The sequence below is a fragment of the Cherax quadricarinatus genome, chromosome 20 (assembly GCF_038502225.1).
Source record: "Cherax quadricarinatus isolate ZL_2023a chromosome 20, ASM3850222v1, whole genome shotgun sequence".
Classification (NCBI taxonomy): Eukaryota; Metazoa; Arthropoda; class Malacostraca; order Decapoda; family Parastacidae; genus Cherax; species Cherax quadricarinatus.
Genome location: NC_091311.1, coordinates 20539119 through 20560684, shown reverse-complemented (window position 1 = coordinate 20560684; position 21566 = coordinate 20539119). Strand labels below are relative to the sequence as shown.

Below are 21566 nucleotides of genomic sequence, written 5' to 3'. Positions count from 1 at the left end.
CCTTTTGAATTTCATTCCTTAGCAACCTATCATACTCCCTATCAAGGTTTGGGCCCAAGGCTTATAAATCACACCCAAAATTAATTTTTTACGACCCTCGAGAAAATGTAGCCAAATAGATTCTGTGTCCGATGTTTTTAATCTTATATCTTCTCTAACACAACAATTTAAATTATCTCTGACATTCATTGCCACTACACCACCCTTCCTGTTGACCCTATCAGTGTGGAATAGTTTATAACCCTGTATGTTGAATTCTGAAGGCATTTCTCTATTTTTCAAGTTCAACCAGGTCTGCGTTATAGCAATAATATCTATATTACCTGCATTTGCAAGTAATCTTAGCTGATCTATCTTATTTCATAGACTCCTACTATTTGTATAGCAAACCCCAAGGGAGCTGGTCACTCTTTGCCCTCTACTATATCTCTTTGTCTGTTGAGCTTTTCTAGCAACTTTATTCTGAATATTGTCTTTTAAAAATATCCCTGGGGTATCCTGTTAATATCTGATGTTTTCAACCCTAATACTGCAGCTTAATTGTTTCCCACAAACACCCATACCTCTACAATCTATCATTTTAAATTCCTAGCCAAGTCATCAATGATCCGCTCAATCGAATTAGCTAATGTAACCACTCCTGCCCCAGAGAGATGAACCTCATCCCTTTCATGCATATCATGCTTGCCTTAGAATTTGTCCCAGTTGTCAGTGAATGGGATTGCAAGTTCTTTCTGGTACTTGTCTAGCCAGCAATTTATACCAATTGCCCTAGACATCCATTCATTGCCCACTCCCCTTCTAGGCAAGATACTACATATGACTGGGATCCCTCGATCCCTCCCTTAGATCTAACAACTTCTATGGTTGACCTGTACTTATCCAGGAGCTCCTGTCTCCTGCCCTTCATGGTGTCATTTACTCCAGTATACTAAGACAAAATATGCTTGTTCTCATTACCTACATAATATTATCCAACTTGCTGACTATGTCACCAACACCAGCTCTGGGGAGGCACACTCTCTGTCTGACCTTCCTATCTCGGTTACAAAAAGCATGGTCCATATATCTTACCTGAGAATCTCCTACAATTAAAATATTCTTACCTTGATAACAAGGGAGTCAGTGGTACCTTTAACCTCACTAACCACTGAAGTACACTCATCCTGGAGAACAGAGAATCGATTTCCTACCTTTCTTCCTTGTTTTCCTTCTTCCTGAACTGTGAACCACTTGCCACACACACACACACGGGGCCAGGAACTATGACTCGAGCCCTGCAACCACAAGTAGGTGAGTACACACTCACACACACACACACACACACACACACACACACACACACACACACACACACACACACACACACACACACACACACATATATATATATATATATATATATATATATATATATATATATATATATATATATATATATATATATATATATATTCTCTCACACTTTTTTGCTTCGTTAGGAGCAATGCAACGTTGCAAAACCTGCAACATGTAGTGTTAAGTAAATATTCTCTCAGAGATGCAGTAGTAACAAATTGAAGGTAAGATGACCGAGGGCCTCCACTGATGTGACAGAGGCTTTCCAATGATGTGACGAGGCCTTCCACTGTGACCGAGGCCTTCCACTAACGTGACCGAGGCCTTCCACTGATGTGACTGAGGCCTTCCACTGATGTGACTGAAGCCTTCCACTGATGTGACCGAAGCTTTCCAGTGATGTGACCGAGGCATTCCAGTGATGTGACCGAGGCCTTCCACTGATGTGACCGAGGCCTTCCACTGATGTGACCGAGGCCTTCCACTGATGTGACCGAAGCCTTCCACTGATGTGACCGAAGCCTTCCACTGATGTGACCGAAGCTTTCCACTGATGTGACCGAGGCCTTCCATTGATGTGACCGAAGCCTTTCACTGATGTGACCGAGGCCTTCCACTGATGTGACCGAAGCCTTCCACTGATGTGACCGAAGCTTTCTACTGATGTGATCGAAGCATTCCATTGATGTAACCGAGGCCTTCCAGTGATGTGACCGAGGCCTTCCAGTGATGTGACCGAGGCCTTTCAGTGATGTGATCGAAGCATTCCACTGATGTAACCGAGGCCTTCCAGTGATGTGACCGAGGCCTTCCAGTGATGTGGCCGAGTCCTTCCAGTGATGTGGCCGAGGCCTTCCAGTGATGTGACCGAGGCCTTCCAGTGATGTGACCGAGGCCTTCAAGTGATGTGACCGAGGCCTTCCACTGATGTGACCGAGGCCTTCCAGTGATGTGGCCGAGGCCTTCCAGTTATGTGACCGAGGCCTTCCAGTGATGTGACCGAGGCCTTCCAGAGATGTGACCGAGGCCTTCCAGTGATGTGACCGAGGCCTTCCAGTGATGTGACCGAGGCCTTCCAGTGATGTGACCGAGGCCTTCCACTGATGTGACCGAGGCCTTCCAGTGATGTGGCCGAGGCCTTCCAGTGATGTGACCGAGGCCTTCCAGTGATGTGGCCGAGGCCTTCCAGTGATGTGACCGAGGCCTTCCAGTGATGTGTCCGAGGCCTTCCAGTGATGTGACCGAGGCCTTCCAGTGATGTGACCGATGCCTTCCACTGATGTGACCGAGGCCTTCCAGTGATGTGACCGAGGCCTTCCAGTGATGTGACCGAGGCCTTCCAGTGATGTGACCTAGGCCTTCCAGTGATGTGACCGAGGCCTTCCAGTGATGTGACCGAGGCCTTCCAGTGATGTGACCGAGGCCTTCCAGTGATGTGACCGAGGCCTTCCAGTGATGTGACCGAGGTCTTCCAGTGATGTGATCGAGGCCTTCCAGTGATGTGACCGAGACCTTCCAGTGATGTGACCGAGGCCTTCCAATGATGTGACCGAGGCCTTCCACTGATGTGACCGAGGCCTTCCAGTGATGTGACCGAGGCCTTCCAGTGATGTGACCGAGGCCTTCCACTGATGTGACCGAGGCCTTCCACTGATGTGACCGAGGCCTTCCACTGATGTGACCGAGGCCTTCCAGTGATGTGACCGAGGCCTTCCAGTGATGTGACCGAGGCCTTCCACTGATGTGACCGAGGCCTTCCACTGATGTGACCGAGGCCTTCCACTGATGTGACCGAGGCCTTCCACTGATGTGACCGAGGCCTTCCACTGATGTGACCGAGGCCTTCCACTGATGTGACCGAGGCCTTCCACTGATGTGACCGAGGCCTTCCACTGATGTGACCGAGGCCTTCCACTGATGTGACCGAGGCCTTCCACTGATGTGACCGAGGCCTTCCACTGATGTGACCGAGGCCTTCCACTGATGTGACCGAGGCATTCCACTGATGTGACCGAGGCCTTCCACTGATGTGACCGAGGCCTTCCACTGATGTGACCGAGGCCTTCCATTGATGTGACCGAGGCCTTCCACTGATGTGACCGAGGCCTTCCACTGATGTGACCGAGGCCTTCCACTGATGTGACCGAGGCTTTCCACTGATGTGACCGAGGCCTTCCACTGATGTGACCGAGGCCTTCCAGTGATGTGACCGAGGCCTTCCACTGATGTGACCGAGGCCTTCCAGTGATGTGACCGAGGCCTTTCAGTGATGTGACCGAGGCCTTCCACTGATGTGACCGAGGCCTTCCACTGATGTGACCGAGGCCTTCCACTGATGTGACCGAGGCCTTCCACTGATGTGACCGAGGCCTTCCACTGATGTGACCGAGGCCTTCCACTGATGTGACCGAGGCCTTCCACTGATGTGACCGAGGCCTTCCAGTGATGTGACCGAGGCCTTCCAGTGATGTGACCGAGGCCTTCCACTGATGTGTCCGAGGCCTTCCACTGATGTGACCGAGGCCTTCCACTGATGTGACCGAGGCCTTCCACTGATGTGACCGAGGCCTTCCACTGATGTGACCGAGGCCTTCCACTGATGTGACCGAGGCCTTCCACTGATGTGACCGAGGCCTTCCACTGATGTGACCGAGGCCTTCCACTGATGTGACCGACGCCTTCCAGGCCTTCCACTGATGTGACCGAGGCCTTCCACTGATGTGACCGAGGCCTTCCACTGATGTGACCGAGGCCTTCCACTGATGTGACCGAGGCCTTCCACTGATGTGACCGAGGCCTTCCAGTGATGTGACCGAGGCCTTCCAGTGATGTGACCGAGGCCTTCCAGTGATGTGACCGAGGCCTTCCACTGATGTGTCCGAGGCCTTCCACTGATGTGACCGAGGCCTTCCACTGATGTGACCGAGGCCTTCCACTGATGTGACCGAGGCCTTCCACTGATGTGACCGAGGCCTTCCACTGATGTGACCGAGGCCTTCCACTGATGTGACCGAGGCCTTCCACTGATGTGACCGAGGCCTTCCACTGATGTGACCGAGGCCTTCCACTGATGTGACCGAGGCCTTCCACTGATGTGACCGAGGCCTTCCACTGATGTGACCGAGGCCTTCCACTGATGTGACCGAGGCCTTCCACTGATGTGACCGAGGCCTTCCACTGATGTGACCGAGGCCTTCCACTGATGTGACCGAGGCCTTCCAGTGATGTGACCGAGGCCTTCCACTGATGTGACCGAGGCCTTCCACTGATGTGACCGAGGCCTTCCAGTGATGTGACCGAGGCCTTCCACTGATTTAAAATTCTACTCAATCAAAAACGTTTACATCTCATAATTTGACACAGCTGCCATTGCTGTTTAGCTATTGCGTTTAAAACATGTATAGTACACGAAAGCCACTTAGGCACCATAGAACCTGTTCACCTGAATATATAATCCCTAAAAAAGGAAAAGAATTTAAGTAAACTGTCAGTTTAAGTATACGAAGGTATTGCTGTCTCCGTGGAGGTCTAGTTATTATGGTACAAAGCAGTATTTCCAATATAAGATAACTGCACTGAAAACCTTGCGGCACATGAAGGTCATTAAGACTGTTCACCAGTCAAGAATATTTTAATCCTTGATGTTGCTCTAATGAGAATAAAGTAATCTCTAGGGGAATATATACCGAGGTTATATCCTCCTCTACGTTTACTTGTGCTGTTTCCAACAATGTTAGGAGAGAGATATTCATCAGAATATATACAAGTGTTCCAGGGGAAAATCTTTGATGCGTTAATGTAATTTATTAAATTTTCTTTAGAGTTCTAATTATAATGATATGTAAATTATTTAAATATATTTTACCAATTTTAATTATGTAAAACCTCTTAATGTTATGTAAATGTAATAATGCTAACCTAATTATCTATTTATTAATTACTCTCTCATTAATACTATGTAAAATAAAGTTTGCTAATTTAATTTAATTTTTGTTGTGTCATGACATGTATAAGATGAGCTCTATGTTTATATATCCCAGGATACAAGTCAGTATAAAATAGGACGCATATCGTCACCAGAAGCTAACGTAATGCAGCAGAGACCCCTGGCGAGTGTAATGTAAGTTTTCTAACGTTGCACTATTTGCATAGTTGTCTCCTTCTTGTTAGTTCATAGGGACAATGATAATTTACACCGTATCGAGCCGTATAATATAAACTACGAGTGTATTATGTGAAAGCCGGAGGATTAAGTAGCGTGCTGCCGATAAATTTAAAACAAGGCACTGTGCAGAATATTATTTTTGTTACGCAGCTGAATTTACAAGCTACGAGCACTTATCGTACCTCAGCTCATTTCAAAGCCCAACCCTATCTATAGTGCACTACTACTCCTTGGGTGGTAGGTATCTACTTACTGCTAGGTGAGTAGGGGCTGAAGTTCTAAGGAAACACGCCCAGTGTTGATAAATTAGACACATGTGCAAACACTTGGGTATCTTTATTGAGGAAACGTTTCGCCACACAGTGGCTTCATCAGTCCATACAAAGGAGAGCGTTGAAGAACAGGAGGAGTTTGAGGTAATCAGTCCCTCGGCCTTGATTACCTCAAACTCCTCCTGTTCTTCAACGCTCTCCTTTGTATGGACTGATGAAGCCATTGTGTGGCGAAACGTTTCCTCAATAAAGATACCCAGGTGTTGTTAGGTAAGACACATATGCAACAGTTAAGTATCTTTATTTCGAAACGTTTCGCCTACACAGTAGGCTTCTTCAGTCGAGATGAATGGTTTGAAAAACCGACAAGTTGAAGATTGAGACACTTATGCAGCATATGGGAATCTTTATTCAGGAAACGTTTCGCCACACAGTGGCTTCATCAGTCCAATACAAAGAGGAAGGCGTAAGGAGAGGAGGAGTATGAGGTAATCAGTCCCTCAGCCTGGAGTCGATGTGTTCAGTCCATCAATCTTGTAGAATGTACAGCATAGGGCCGTAGACGTGGCTTATATACTGTAGTGAGGTGACTTGAAGCAGACGGAGGCGGGATCATAGTGGTATCATCCACTAGTCGAAGTAGGTCTTTGTCCAAAGGTTGAACAAGCGTTGAAGAATTCTTTGTAAGAAGATCCCAGACACGGCAGCATCATGGGATCTTCTTACAAAGAATTCTTCAACGCTTGTTCAACCTTTGGACAAAGACCTACTTCGACTAGTGGATGATACCACTATGATCCCGCCTCCGTCTGCTTCAAGTCACCTCACTACAGTATATAAGCCACGTCTACGGCCCTATGCTGTACATTCTACAAGATTGATGGACTGAACACATCGACTCCAGGCTGAGGGACTGATTACCTCATACTCCTCCTCTCCTTACGCCTTCCTCTTTGTATTGGACTGATGAAGCCACTGTGTGGCGAAACGTTTCCTGAATAAAGATTCCCATATGCTGCATAAGTGTCTCAATCTTCTTCAGTCGAGTACAGAAAAGTTGATAGAAGCAGAAGAGACTTGAAGACGATGTAATCAGTCCATCACCCTTAAAGTTTTGAGGTGGTCAGTCCCTCAGTCTGGAGAAGAGCATCGTTCTATAGTCTGAAACAATATGGAGAAGAAGTGACAGGATGGAGCCTTAAATAGCGCCAGGAGGTGAGACGTAGGTCACTAGTAGAACGCAGATGTTGGGAGGTCAGGTCCCTCTCAAATCCAGCCGTTCTCACTAGTAGAGGTTGTCGAAGTTGATTTCAAGTCTGTACCAAGATACTCTTGTGTTGCAGTGTCTGACAGATTGAACATTAAAATGGTATAAAATACCGACAGGTTGTTAGGTAAGACACATATGCAACAGTTAGGTATCTTTATTTCGAAACGTTTCGCCTACACAGTAGGCTTCTTCAGTCGAGTACAGAAAAGTTGATTGAAGCAGAAGAGACTTGAAGACGATGTAATCAGTCCATCACCCTTAAAGCTTTGAGGTGGTCAGTCCCTCAGTCTGGAGAAGATTTGAGAGGGACCTGACCTCCCAACATCTGCGTTCTACTAGTGACCTACGTCTCACCTCCTGGCGCTATTTAAGGCTCCATCCTGTCACTTCAACTCCATATTGTTTCAGACTATGGAACAATGCTCTTCTCCAGACTGAGGGACTGACCACCTCAAAACTTTAAGGGTGATGGACTGATTACATCGTCTTCAAGTCTCTTCTGCTTCTATCAACTTTTCTGTACTCGACTGAAGAAGCCTACTGTGTAGGCGAAACGTTTCGAAATAAAGATACCTAACTGTTGCATATGTGTCTTACCTAACAACCTGTCGGTATTTTATACCATTTTAATGTTCATACCCAGGTGTTGCACATGTGTCTAATTTATCAACTTGTCGGTTCTCTGAACCATTCATCTACACGGCCAGTGTTCCCATCCATACCGGGGAGCGACCCACGGACCCTCAGTATGTGAGCTGAGGGCGCTACCAACTGATTCACGGGACAATGTGCACCAGTGACTGGCTTACAGTGTTGCTATCTTCTTTATTAAAGTCGGTGGCTGGGACACAAGCAGCAGCGTACCCCACTAAGTATAGTGTGCAGACTAAAGTATGAAACGTGAACAACTTTCAGAAACATTTTAATGCACGTTTCGCTCCCCAGGAGCTTTACTAATGAACGCTTTCCCCCTTCACCGGAAGGTTAATCAACGCAATGTTTCGCTAGTCAGAGGTTTTATCAATGCACTGTTTTTCTCATCAGAAGTTTTATCATTGCAGTGTTTCGCTCACAGGTTTTGTTAGTGCAATGTTTCGTTCATTAGAGGTTTTATGAATGCAATGTGCAGGAAAGGCAAATTTATTCTGATGAATATTTCATATTGTTACAGTTGGTAGGTGTAATCACCCTTGAAAAGCCAAATCACCCTTGATTGGTGTAATCACCCTTGATGGGTGTAATCACCCTTGATGGACGTAATCACCCTTGATGGGTGTAATCACCTTCGATTGGTGCAATCACCCTTAATGGGCGTAATCACCCTTGATGGGCGTAATCACCCTTGATGGGTGTAATCACCCTTGATGGACGTAATCACCCTTGATGGGTGTAATCACCCTCGATTGGTGTAATCACCCTTAATGGGCGTAATCACCCTTGAAGGGCAAAATCACCCTATTGTTTGTAACCTTCACATCACTCATAATTTCACTTAACATTGGTTGACTCGTCACCTCTGCCTTACGAGGGAGGATCCTTGATCCTGGTCAGGGGCTCTTAATCTAGGGAAGTGGGTCTGTCCTTCAATTTCCTGCAGTAAGCCTGAGTACCTTCTATCCCCCTTCCCGCCACAGGCGCTGTATAATCGTTCTGGGTTTAGCGTTCCTCCATGATAATAAAAATAATATTCCTCATCTTGGCTGGAAAGCAAGATTTGCCCACAAATGGGTCAAAAATACATTATGTTCAAAGGAAACTTTGATTTAGAAAGGTTTATGTCTGTGCATTAGCTTAATATAGTTATACCTATTGAGCTTTGTTATATACTACTGTGACGTGCTACAGCTGTGTATTACGTTCAACGCGAGACCGACACTATGTATAATAGTTGTACTCGGTTATTTCTCTACTTAAAGCGAAACGTTCTTATTGCTTTCATCCTTAAACTAACTCTGGACTTTTCTCCAATTTTTCTTTCTCACTCACTACTTGATAATGATCCAGAGCGGACCCCAAACATTGTCCAGTTTTTATTTTCATTTTTAATATATTGAGAAATGAGTCACTTGTGTAACATTTGTCTGTTTTCTAAATTTATTCAAATTAATTTATTCAGTTTTAATTTTAGATCATCTTAGAGGACACAAAGTGGTTTAATAAGTAAAACACATGTGCAACAGTTACGTATCTTTATTCCGAGACGTTTCTCTACACATTAGGCTTTTTCAGTCGAGTACAGAGGAGTTTGCACAAACAGTAGAAATGTGAACACGATGTAATCAGTCCATTACCCTTGAAAACGTAGTTTTGAGGTGGTCAGTCCCTCAGTCTGGAGAAGAGTTTTGTTCCATAGTCTGGAACATTGGTCCACCTGTCTTTTGGCTCATTTATTGAAATATATTTTTTATATAATTATGCAACCTGCCATAACTTATCATAGTCTAGCTTAAACTAATATAAATTTGACTAACTTAGCTTACAATATAGAAAATACCATTAAAAAACAAAAACAGGATTCGAAAAAAATGATATTGAGTTCAATGTCGAAACAGTGTACAGTAAAACGAAGATAGTTAACATCCACGGAACATGCTCCCAGTTAGATTTTTTTTTCATTCTCTAGCTTTCAGTAAAAACTGAATTCAATTTCTGTGATTAACCTGAGTGAATCTGATAGGAAGTCGGTGATGTCACAACTGCTCTCTGTTGATGACACCGTTTATTTGGGTAATTTTGATGAGAAGTTGCAATGGTTGGTGGAGGAGCTTGGCAGTGTTAATAAATTAGACGCACGTGCAACACTTGGGTATCTTTATTGAGGAAACGTTTCCCCACACTGTGGCATCATCAGTCCATACAATGATGAAGAAAAGTGAAAATCAGAAGTTTGAGGTAATCAGTCCCTCAGCCTGGAGTCGATGTAATCGGACCATCAATCTTGAAAAAATACAGCATATGCGCGAAGAAGTTGCTTGTAGTCTGTGGACAGGTGAGGTGAAGAAGTCGTAGGTGGTATCACATTTGCCTTTTCCCATGTAGAAGTAGGTCATGCCTGTAGGTTAAGCAAGTGAAGAATTCCCTGTATCAAGATCCCAAGATGTTGCTGTGTCTGACAGGAGTGTTGAAAAATGATTCAGAGAACCGACAAGTTGATAAATTAAACACATGTGCAACAATTGGGTATCTTTTTTGAGAAAATGTTTCGCCACCTAAGTGGCGAAACGTTTTTCGTGTCTTGATGAGTTCTCATGTTCTTCGTGTCTTGATAAGTTGTTCACATGTTCTTTGTGTCTTAAAGAGTTCTTCACATGTTCTTTGTGTCTTAAAGAGTTCTTCACATGATCTTCGTGTCTCGAAGAGTTCTTCACATGTCCTTCGTGTCTCGAAGAGTTCTTCATATGTCCATCGTGTCTTGAAGAGTTCTTCACGTTTTCGTATGTTGAAAAGTTCCTTAGTCGCAGTTTGAAAGCTAAGAGAATTTAGATTTACAACTGGAATTCTTGTATCTTATATTCTTTCTTTTGTTATTTGATACCTTTTAATGGTACTGTTATTGTATATCCCTTTAAGGATACACAGTAACATTGAAAAGTATATTAGGGCTACTCAATAACATTAAGAGTACACAACACCATTAATAGGTCAGGCACAGTAACAAGAAAAAAGAAATTCTTATACTGTAAAATATTTAAAAAACGAAACTGGGATACCGGCGTGACTTTGAGTTACTTACAACAAAACACGGGGAGATACTGATGCGTTGCTCCAGCGAGGGAATTTATAGTGAGCTCGTAAAGTGCTGCTGCTCAACATATCAACAAATCTGTCTGTACAGAATATAAACAACGATGGATGTATTTCTCTCAGTCAATATATACCGAGAGTGTACTCTAATCCCTATTTAAAGGATTACAGTATTCATTTTCTGGTGGTGTAAAGGTTACTTGCAGCTTTTTTCCTTGAGTAGGCTATTAAAGGTTTTGAACCCCATTAACCAACCGTCTGTAAAATAATTGCAAAACAAAAGGAAGAAATACACATTGCCGCAGGGAAAACTTTTCGTACAGCTGCCCACGAGCTGCCAATTAAAATATTAACAAAATTGCTGTAAAGTTTACTTTGAGAGTTGTATACAGAACTATTAAAAAAAAGTGTAAAATAGTGTCAAACGGAGTAAAAAACACAACATTCAGCGTTTTAACAGACAAGTGATCATTGGTGCAGAAACCACTGTGTATTATACAGAAAACAATACACGAACATACTATTTAGACCTAAATATGGGAGGGAAAATAAAGACAGGAAGTCAGTGTCAGTCAGAACATGATCACTATGGAAAATTAAATTTACCAGGATGTAACTCATAAGGTACATACCAATAAATGGTAACAAAGATAATTATTCTTTATCAAGGTTACAGAGACAAGTAGGAGTTTTAGGACACCTAGGTTGCAGAAAATGTCCCCCTTCGATACCTACCATAACCTATCTCTCCACAAGTCACTCTGGACCTATATTAATTTCAAATGAAATATACATCACCAAGAATTCTGGTAAAAACATTAATATAAATATGTGGACTGTATATTAAATTTAAAATGTGAATACATATACATTGAAGGAGAATTTATAATAATAAGACTCACCAATTAGTCTGGAGATTACTGTGTCATACCCCCCCTGCCTAAATATGAAGAAAATACTGGCCAGAATCTCAACATAAATAGACATGACTTAGCTGGGGTTCCTGGAGCTGTCCTGTCCATCTGCTTAATGCTCACGTTATGCAGGACTGCAAATCCAACAATTTTGGCTCCTATTTGAGAGGTTTTAAGCCTAATATAACCCCTAGAGTGACGAAATTTTATGCACATTACATTAGCGTGCCTGTACCACGTTCAAAAACAATGGTGTCTCCCCCATGCTCATCAGTGGAAGCACAGAGCTTCCCTGTCGATTCTCTTCTTTAAAATACACTTTAGAGCAATATTTATGTATTAATCAGGTATATTTACATTATAAAAATATTCAGCATAATTTTGGGAAAATTATTTTCCACACTGCGGCCGGGCGGAGGTCGTTGCTAAATGACTCGAATTACTCCTTTCTTTAGGAGATGATTCCAGCCAGTTCTGGCTTGAGTGGCTGTTCTCCTAGTAGGTCTTACTACAATTTCATCTTCCTGCATCACTTGGTCAGTATTACCTTCAATATCACTTGTGTCACTTTCCCTTAGATTTTCATTTACATTTGATTTAATACCATTTAATTCCAAGGGAATCAATTTATTAATTGTGCATAAACTTTCCTGGCCATGACACAACACTTTGGCATTCCGGTCAACACCTTGTGCATCTGGGTACAATGTCAATACTTTGCCCAGAGGCCACAATGTTCGATGTTCAGTATCAATTAACACAATGTCACCTGGTTGAATGTTCTGTCGATTTACTGCCTGTGTCACACCATAAAAGTGTTCACGTAGTGTAAGAAGATATTCCTTATGCCACACATTAGACCAATGATCAATTACTTTATTTAACATTTTAAATTTATCACACAACACTGCCACATCATTGTGATCTTCATCACTTTCTTCAGGATTATTTCTATAGACAGGGGCAACTTCCAAATTCCTTCCACATATTAGGTGAGATGGTGTTAATACATCTGCATCAGGTGTATCACTCATGTACGAGAGAGGCCTATTATTTATCCGATTCTCCGCCTCCACCAACACTGCACGAAATTCCTCCAAATTAATTCTCTTCCGGTGTAGTACTTTACGGAGACACCTCTTCACCATGCCTATCAATCTTTCGTACAGCCCCCCCTGCCAAGGGGCCCTAGGAGTAATAAATTTCCAGGTACACCCTCATTGGGTTAACAGAGATTGAACATTGTTACTCTTATTTAATTCTATCAAGTGTTGAGCACCCACTACAAAATTTGTGGCATTATCCGAAATCATCAATCTCGGACAGGATCTCCTAGCTGTAAATTTTCGAAACAGCTGTATAAACTGTTCTGCAGACAAGTCCTGAGCCACTTCTAAATGAACTGCCCTAGTAGCAGTACAGGTGAACAAGCATACATACACTTTCAGTGGAACACCATCTGAAGGACCTGTTAAAATGATTGGACCACTGTAGTCTACACCTGTTACATCAAATGGTTTCACTAATTGTACACGCTCCTTTGACAATGGTGGAGGTCCTGGGTACATATAGGATCTGGCATCCACACGGCGACATATTACACAAGATTTAATCACCCTTTTTACACTTTGCCGTCCTTGTGGAATCCAGAAAGTTTCCCTAATACAATTTAAGGTATCTTGTACCCCACCATGCATTATATTTTTATTGGCATTTAAAACAATTAAATTTGTTAGACGATGAGTTTTGGGCAGTAAGATAGGGTGTTTAGCATAATCACCCAATTCAGCATTTTGTAACCTACCTCTGCACCTAATTACATTGTTCTCTAAATACAGCCCCAGTTTCTCTAGTATGGAACCTTTCACAATTTTTCTTTCCATCATCAATTTAATCTCATTCCCATAGATTCCTTCTTGTACCCTCTTTATCCAATATTCAAGAGGATGTGAAAACTTATATAAGATATTCATCTTGTTTAGAAATTTAAAGAAGAACACTTATTTATATCAATGGCTAAGGAAGGACAAACTATTGGAGCGGTGGTCACAGTAATTTCAACAGGAGCAATACACGCCTTTTGTACATGCCAATTAGCTTTATTTACCAACCAGCTCGGTCCTTTAAACCATAATACAGCATTTACGAATTTAGCATAAGGTAAACCTCGAGACAAGAAATCAGCTGGATTCTCCTCACCAGGTATATGATTCAATGTTAACATATGCTGACCCAAACTATTATACTTCTCTTGCATCTGATTAATTTCAGTGATTCTGTTTTGTACATACACAATTTTACTGTTTCCATTACGAATCCATTGAAAGGATACCACAGTATCAGACTAAATGACAGTGTTGCTAATATTTATCTCCTGCAACTTATTTCTTATATAATTAGCTAATTTGACACCTACATAAATGGCTGTTAATTCCAATTGAGGTAAGGTACGTGATTTAACCCTTAAATGGTCCAAACGTATATATACGTTTTTTCAACATCTGAAAGTATGTAAAAAAATGTAGACTCTCTGACCGCGGGTTCAATCCCGGCCGGGGTATGGTTTGTTTGCAATCGTGTTATTACGATTTCGTGAGTAAGTAGATCTTCTTTTTTGTTTTACATTTGAAAACGTGTAAAAAAAACTTTTATCTGCATTTTTCTTGGTTACATTTGAAAATATGTTAAAAAAAAGTAGATCTACTTTTGTAGCACTACGAATTTGAACGTCGATCTGTTTGGACCATTTAAGGGTTAATTGGAGACACTTTATCCTTAGACATAATAAAAAGAAATAACACTATTACATTGAAGGTAAGCAACTGCTCCATACGACAATTTTGAAGAATCACAAAAAATATGGAGTAATTTTTCCCAACTGGATTGGCCACCTGGAGTGGGAACTCCAACATTGGAATTTTTTCCTAATCACCAATTAATTCATCCCACCTGTTCATGAATTCCTCAGGTAGAGTTTCATCCCAAGCACATTTAAGCTTCCATGCCTCTTGTATTAATAATTTCCCTCTTATAGCAAGGGGTGACACTAAGCCTAGTGGATCAAAGCATCTGGAAACTTCAGCAAGCAAAACTCTCTTAGTTAATTTATTGGGCATACTGTAATTATTAGATTTTAACATTAACAAATCTCTCTCAGTATCCCAAGTTAATCCCAATACATTACTATATTTTGGTACTTCATCTCCAGGGTAATCTATAATTATTTTGTCCTTTAATTTGGACGAATTACTATTCCAGTCCCTCAGAGGCATATTTGCACTTTGCATTATTTTATTAGCCTCTCCATAAGTCATTAACAGTTCCTCTTCAGTTGACGTCACAGCCAGGAAATTGTCCACATAAAATTGTTCACTCATTACTTTACTCAATGGATTTCTCGTACGTTTAAGGTGTGCATTTATCGTCGCTTGAAGTAGGAACGGACTGGATGTAGCACCAAATAATACGCTCCTAAAGCAAAAGGTTTTCAGAGGGCTAAGTGGGTCACTAGGATTCTCAGGCCATAAGAAGTGGGTACAATCCCAGTCAGCATCTTGTAAACCCACTCTTAGGAAAGCTTTACTTATGTCAGATGTAAAGGCATAATTCTTCATCCTGAAATTTAATAAGATATCTCCTAAGTTTTCCATCAACGACGGACCTGTCATCAAACAGTCATTTAAACTAGGTACGTTTTCGTTACTCCTGGCACTATAATTAAACACAATCCTCAGAGGAGTGGTCTTAGAATCCTTCTTTACTCCGTGATGTGGCATATAGTGGCCATAAATTTTGGCTTGCTCAGGAGGTACCTCTTCTATAAATTCATTAATTAATTGTTCAGTAATTATATCATTATAGGCAGTCAACAATTCTGGTGTCTTACTCAGTTCGCGGAGCTGAGCCGTTAATTGTCCATATGCCATTCTGTAATTAGTGGGCAATTCTGGATGGTTCAGTCTCCACGGAAGTCGTACCCAGTATTGTCCAGATTCAAATTTTAAATCTCTCAGGTATTGTTCCTGAGTAAAAGAATTGTCTGGACTTTCTTCATTTACATTTATTCCAATGCTGTCTAATTCCCACAATTTATGCACTGGCTCAACACCATCCTCTATGGAAGAATTATATTGGGGCACGATTTCACGAGTAAGACACACAGTGATAGTATTTATAGTTTCCTCTAGTCATGCATTATTATTAAGAGGAATCCTACCATACATTACATGGCCTCCTGCAGTCTTTAAAAGGGTGACACCACATTTCTTTACCATACCCTATACAAAGGAGGCATAATAGTCACTATCTATCAAAATATTTATTGGGCCTAAGGAATCATCATTTACACCAGAAGGTGCTAAATTTACATTATGTGAAAGTCTTTCTGTAGCTTTGCTAAGCTCTGCTGTAGATACTTTCTCTGGGAGTCTATCTACAATTACTGCATTAACACGTTTTTTCTCATTGCCCAAACTGACAGTTACATAAACAGTGTCATACAATTGAGTCCTTTTATCTGAGAAAACCAAATAATTTTAGAGTTGTAGGATCCCCCATTTGTACTTTCATTCCATTAAGACATTTACGTTTTATGAAAGTACGCTGTGATCCATGGTCTAATAATGCAGTTACATTTACGATTTATGCCTTTTATCATCAATTTTTACCTGCAACACAGGTAAGGCTACTTCAGCAAAACTATGATTATTAACATTAGCAGCAGTTTTTACATTAGCCACTGTTGTGTCAGGATTGTCAACATTATCATTATTATCAACATTATCATATAGACCCTTACACATGACTATATGGTGTCTTCCTTTGTGACATTGATAACAGTTGTTTAATTTGGCATGACAACCCTTTACATTGTGATTACCTAGACATCTGATACATCTGTCAAGTTCTTTCAATCTTTCAACTTTATCATTCCATGAATTGTATGCATTGCAATTCTTAGAAAAATAAGTAATCTTGCAGAAGAGACAATCTCTCTTTTCTTTGACTGGTTTCTTATTAATTGGGCTACTCTTAGGAGGGTACTTAATCTTCTTACCTTGTGGAGAATCATTATTTCTGATTCCTGCTACTTGATATGTACCTATGCAACTCTTTTTAGTAAATGAATTTTGATTATTAACATTGGGATAATTTTTCCCCTTATTAAACTTGACAGATACCTCAGAGTTATTATGTGTTGCATCTTTAAAATGAGTTGGTCAGCTGGTCTCCAACTGAACAATTAATTCTTGCAGACCTAGTCTTATTTTCTCTAGACCAAAATAACCTTTGTGATATTTGTTCGAGAGCCATTCAAGTGTTTTACAGCTTAATTTATTCTGTACAATGGCACTCAATAACGAGTCTGATTCCTTCAGATTATATTTATTACTTAAAGTTTTGAGAGTGCTCTCCAGTTTAATTCTAAACTGCTGTAAACCTTTGTAAGTGTGATCTGGAGTTTTAAATTAACAATGATATTCACTAGATCCAACTTACTTTGTTCTATATTACCATAAGTGACCTTCAACAAGTCAACTGCTTCCTTGTAAGAATCATCTACATTGGGAAAGGCTTGTATGAGTATGTGAGCATCTCTTATCTGCCCTTTGAGGTAAAATAATTTAGTTACACAGGCTAGGTCACTCCTATCATGCACAGCTGCTTTAAAAATTGACCAAAACTCCTCCCAATTTTCTCCAGGATTAAATACAGGTAAACATAATTCTGGGAGTTTTGGCAAAGACATATTATTTGTTGGAATAGATTGATTAATTGCCTAGTTTACACCTTTTAATTTATTCAAAACCTGACTTTTACAAGAATCTTTTCTTCTAATTCATAATACTGGTTAATCATAAGATTTATTTCTGTCTCAACTACACAGTGTACTAACAAATCTCCTTCATATTTGTTGTAATATAATTTGTATGAATCATATCTATTCCCTAAAGCATCTATATACAATTTTAAATCATCAGTATTCACAGTTTCTTGATTCATTAATTCCAAACATCTATTGTATGCCTTTGTTACATGACCCTTTTGAGTCTGCAATGATGATTTTTTTTGCTCTAAATTCCATGTGTTTGTCATCTACATTAATTTCCTCATTTTCACCCATGATGTAATGTATTAAATTCAACTTAATTAATAACACTGATTATGTACTTAATTATGCACTTTATGAAGGTAAATATTACAACTTACCTTGAATGAATCTGAGCTACTTCAGCTTAGCAATTACATATAACAAAATTATAATATGAACTTTAAATATACGTTAATAATCTTAGCTACACTTGAGCTTAGCAATTACATGTTAGGAAATTATAATATAAATTTTAAATACACATTAATATAAATCTTAGCCAGACTTGGCTTAGCAAAATTAATATTATACAAACACACTAATATAAATCTCTGTCAGACTTGGCTTAGCAAAACTGATATTATACAAATACACTAATATAAATCCTTGCCAGGCATGGCTTAGCAAAATTAATATTATACAAATACACTAATATAAATCCTAGCCAGAATTGGGCTTAGCAAATTTAGTATTGTAATAATTATAATCCACTACACTAAGTAAATTTGTGGACCTAACATCCACCTCCTTCTGTCATTTCACATATAACTATTAAGTAATTAATTTGCTAATTAATGACTTCACTAATTACATCCAGTTCGATTAAGGACCAACGGGCAACTATTGTGGAAAATTAAATTTACGTGGATGTAACTCATAAGGTACATACCAGTAAATGGTAACAAAGATAATTATTCTTTATCAAGGTTACAGAGACAAGTAGGAGTTTTAGGACACCTAGGTCGCAAAAAATGTCCCCCTTCGATACCTACCATAATCTATATCTCCACAAGTCACTCTGGACCTATATTATTTTCAAATGAAATATACATCACCAGGAATTCTGGTAAAAGCATTAATATCAATATGTGGACTGTATATTAAATTTAAAATGTGAATACATATGCATTGAAGGAGAATTTATAATAATAAGACTCACCAATTAGTCTGGAGATTACTGTGTATCATACCCCCTCCCCCCTTCCCATCCCTAAATATGAAGAAAATACTGGCCAGAATCTCAACTTGCGAGTTTTTGGCAAGCCTGGTATTCCATTGAGGCCCATATCTTCGGGAATAGGCAGTGCTCCCCACCAACTCTCAGGAATTCTAGCAAAACACCTCTCTAAACTCTTGGGCAATATCAGTCCAGCACATCTCAAACACTCAGGTGATCTTCTCAATCGCATTCGCAACATCAACATCAGGAACAAGAAACTTTCCAGCCCTGACATAACTTCCCTATTCACCAAAGTACCTACTACACAAGTCATCGATCTCTTGCGCAGGAAAATTAACGATTCGCTTGATCTTCCTATTCCAGCCAGCGATTTCATCGAACTTGTTGAACAATGTGTTGGCTTTACGTGTTTCTCTTTCGAAAAATCACCTCTTTCAGCAGACTTTTAGACTACCCATGGGTTCGCCACTCAGTGCCGTCCTGGCGAGCCTATACATGGAACATCTGGAAGCCAAGCGTTTCTCCACTATTATTCCTTCGTCTGTCACCTGGCTCCGTTATGTTGACGACATTCTCCTCATATCTCCCAGATGCTTCAACGTTCAAGCTCTCCAAGACAAGCTCAACCAGGTCGAGCCCTCAATCCAGTTCACACTTGAAGAAGAAGTCGACAACACTCTTTCTTTCCTTGATGTTCTTCTCTGCAAAGCTGACCATGAACTTCGTTTTAAAGTCTATCGAAAACCCACCAACCAAAACGATCTTCTACACTTCCACTCTCACCACGACACCAAAACTAAATGTGGTGTAATTATAGGCTTCTTCCTGCGTACACTCAGAATCTGCAGCAATGAGTTCCTTGAGGAAGAATGCACTCTAATTGAACAAGTATTTTCTAAACTGCACTATCCTCGTCACTTCATCAGAGACTGCAGACGACGGGCATTAAACATCTTTAACACACCCAAAGAAGACACTGCCGAGAAGAGATACACAGTCCTCCCCACCAACTCCATTGCCTAACACGTTTCCAACATCTTTTGCTGTATAGTCCTTGTGGCTTAGCGCTTCTTTTTGATTATAATAATAATAATAATCCAACATCTTTTCCAATTCCTCATTCCAAGTATCTACCTCCACAACCACGACCATCAAGGATATTACCAGTAATAGACAGGACAAGCTTCCATCATCTAGAGGGGTATACATATTCCCATGTAATGACTGCAGCAAATTATACGTGGGCGAAGCATCAAGAGACCTCCAAACACGTATTTCAGAACACCAATACGCAAGCAGGTCTGATGATATAAGGAATACCTGTGTACAACACCGTAATTCACACAACCATTTAATAAACTACAGAAACTCAAGACTTATCGCCACAGAAGACAACACTCAATACCGTAGAATCCTGGAATCATCGATTATCTCTATGACCAACAACTTCAACCAGAACAATGGCTTCTATAACATAGCTGAACCACTTGCCAAGAAACTTCTTCATCACTATCCCACATAAGAGCATAGGAATGGAGGAACACGGCAGAAGGTCTGCTCACAAACTTATCCAATCTCCCTTCCAAGCTACCCCGCTCGGTAGATCATCAGATGCAGCATTCTCCACCTGACCACAGCATTCTGAACCTGACAATAAATACTCGCGTACCTTCCACCCCATGTAGATCTGTTTGTGACTTGAAAAAGTCCACTGTGTGGGCGAAACGTTGTCAATAAAGGATCACATTATACTGCATATGTTTTTATATTTCCATCTGGAGGGTGTGCGTCAGATTAGATAGAGCACTGTAGACCACGTGGCAGACACCACATACACACTCATACACCATAACACACAATCCAACCTTCCACTTTTCACACAATAAACACACACACACATGCTCATATATACAGAGGCACACACTCTCTTCCCCCTGCACCTGGAGAGAATTCCGGGGTCAGCGCCCCCGCGACCCGATCTGTGACCAGGCCTCATGCTGGATCAGGGCTTGATCAACCAAACTGTTATTGCTGGCTGCACGCAATCCAACGTACGAACCACAGCCCGGCTGGTCAGGTACCGACTTTAGGTGCTTGTCCAGTGCCTGCTTGAAGACAACCAGGGGTCTATTGGTAATCCCCCTTATGTATGCTGGGAGGCAGTTGAACAGTCTTGAGACCCTGACACTTATCGTGTTGTCTCTTAACGTGCTACTGGCACCCCTACTTTTCATTTGGGGATGTTGCATCGTCTGCCGAGTCGTAGGGAGTGATTTTCGTGTGCAAGTTTGGTACTAACCCCTCTAGGATTTTCCAGGTGTATATAATCATGTATCTCCCACCTGCATTCCAAGGAGTACAGGCTCAGAAGCTTCAAGCGTTCCCAGTAACTGAGGTGTTTTATCTCAGTTATGCATGCCATGAAGGTTCTCTGTTCATTTTCTAGGTCAGGAATTTCACCTGCCTTGGAAGGTGCTGTTAGTTTGCAGCAATATTCCAGCCTAGATAGAACAAGCGACCTGAAGAGTGTCATCATGGGCCTGGCATCCATAGTTTTGAAGGTTCTCATTATCCATCCTGTCATTTTTCTAGCAGATGCGATTGATACAATGTTATGGTCCTTGAGGTGAGATCCTCCTACATAATCACTCCCAGATCTTTGACGTTAGTTTCTCGCTCTATTGTGTGGTTGGAATTTGTTTTATACTGTGATGAAGTTTTAATTTCCTCACATTTACCATATCGGAGTAATTTAAATTTCTCATCATTGAACTTCATATTGTTTTCTGCAGCCCACTGAGAGACTTGGTT

The 21566-nt window shown here is 41.1% G+C and overlaps 1 protein-coding gene across 1 annotated transcript in view; it reads left to right on the top strand.

The window, feature by feature from the left end:
* Positions 1 to 21566, top strand: part of LOC128703772 (uncharacterized) — a 767381-nt gene that overhangs the window by 72821 nt on the left and 672994 nt on the right. The gene's annotated exons all lie outside the window — the stretch shown is intronic.